This window comes from Physeter macrocephalus, chromosome 4, assembly GCF_002837175.3.
Source record: "Physeter macrocephalus isolate SW-GA chromosome 4, ASM283717v5, whole genome shotgun sequence".
NCBI lineage: Eukaryota > Metazoa > Chordata > Mammalia > Artiodactyla > Physeteridae > Physeter > Physeter macrocephalus.
Window position 1 is genome coordinate 11817808 of NC_041217.1, and position 2009 is coordinate 11819816.

Below are 2009 nucleotides of genomic sequence, written 5' to 3' on the forward strand. Positions count from 1 at the left end.
TTTTCCTCTTTTTTTCTCTTCTTGTGAGTGTGTTTGTGTATGTTTCTTCATGTGATTTTGTCTATTTAGTTTTGCTTTTACCATTGGGTTTGGGGTTCTATCTGTTTGCTTTTTTTGTTGTTTATTTTCTTCCTTTTCTTATTCTCTTACTTTTTAAAATTTTATTATTTTTTTATTTTATCCTACTTTTTTCCTCTTTTTTCTCTTCTTGTGAGTGTGTTTGTGTATGTTTCTTCATGTGATTTTGTCTATTTAGTTTTGCTTTTACCATTGGGTTTGGGGTTCTATCTGTTTGCTTTTTTTGTTGTTTATTTTCTTCCTTTTCTCACTTTTCTTCTAAGCTGTGTGGCTGGCAGTATCTTGGTGCTCCAACTGGGTGTCAGGCCTGAGCCTCCAAAGTTGGAGAGCCGAGTCCAGGACATTGGACCACAAGAGACCTCCCGGCCCCACGTAATATCAATTGACAAGAGGTCTCCCAGAGACCTCTGTCTCAGCACTAAGACCAGCTTCATCCAACGGCCAACAAACTTCAGTGCTGGAGGCCCCATGCAAAACAACTAGCAAGACAGGAACACAACCCCACCCATTACCCCACCCATTAGCAGAGAGGCTGCCTAAAGTCATACTAAGTTCAGAGACACCACAAAACACACCACTGGATGTGGCCGTGCCCAACAGAAAGACAAGATCCAGCCCCATCCACCAGAACACAGGCACCAGTCCCCTCCACCAGGAAGCCTCCACAAGCCACTGAACCAACTTCACCCACTGGGGGCAGACACCAAAAATAATGGGAACTATAACCCTGCAGCCTGCAAAAAGGAGACTTCAAACAGAGAAAGTTAAACAAAATGAGAAGACAGAAAATATACAGCAGATGAAGGAGCAAAGTAAAAACCAACCAGTTCAAACAAATGAAGAGGAAATAGGCAGTCCACCTGAAAAAGAATTCAGAGTAATGATAGTAAGGATGATCCAAAATATCGGAAATAGAATGGAGAAAATACAACATACGTTTAACAAGGACCTAGAAGAAAGGAAGAGAAAACAAACACTGATGAACAACACAATAAATGAAATTAAAAATATTCTAGAAAGAATCAATACCAGAATAACTGAGGCAGTAGAATGGATAAGTAACCTGGAAGATAAAATAGTGGAAATAACTGCCACAGAACAGAATAAAGAAAAAAGATTAAATGCAGCAAGGGAAAGGCAACAAATAACATACAAGGGAATCCCCATAAGGTTAACAGCTGATCTTTCAGCAGAAACTCTGCAAGCCAGAAGGGAGTGGCAGGACATATTTAAAGTGATGAAAGGGAACAACCTACAACCTGGATTACTCTACACAGCAAGGATCTCATATAGATTCGACGGAGAAATTAAGACCTTTACAGAGAAGCAAAAGTTAAGAGAATTCAGCACCACCAAACCAGCTTTACAACAAATGCTAAAGGAAATTTTCTAGGCAGAAAACAGAAGAGAAGGAAAAGACCTACAAAAACAAACTCAAAACAATTAAGAAAATGGTAATAGGAACAAACATATCGATAATTACCTTAAATGTAAATGGATTGAATGCTCCAACCAAAAGACACAGACTGGCTGAATGGATACAAAAACAAGACCCGTATATATGCTGTCTACAGGAAACCCACGTCAGACCTAGAGACACATACAGACTGAAAATGAGGAGATGGATAAAGATATTTTATAATAATGGAAATCAAAATAAAGCTGGAGTAGCAATACTCATATTAGACAAAATAGACTTTAAAATAAAGACTAGTACAAGAGACAAAAAAAGGACAAAACATAATGATCAAGGGATCAATCCAAGAAGAAGATACAACAATGGTAAATATTTATGCACCCAACATAGGAGCACCTCAATACATAAGGCAAATGCTAACAGCTATAAAAGAGGAAATTGACAGTAACAAAATAATAGTGGGGGACTTTAATACCTCACTTACACCAATGGACAGATCATCCAAAATGAAAAT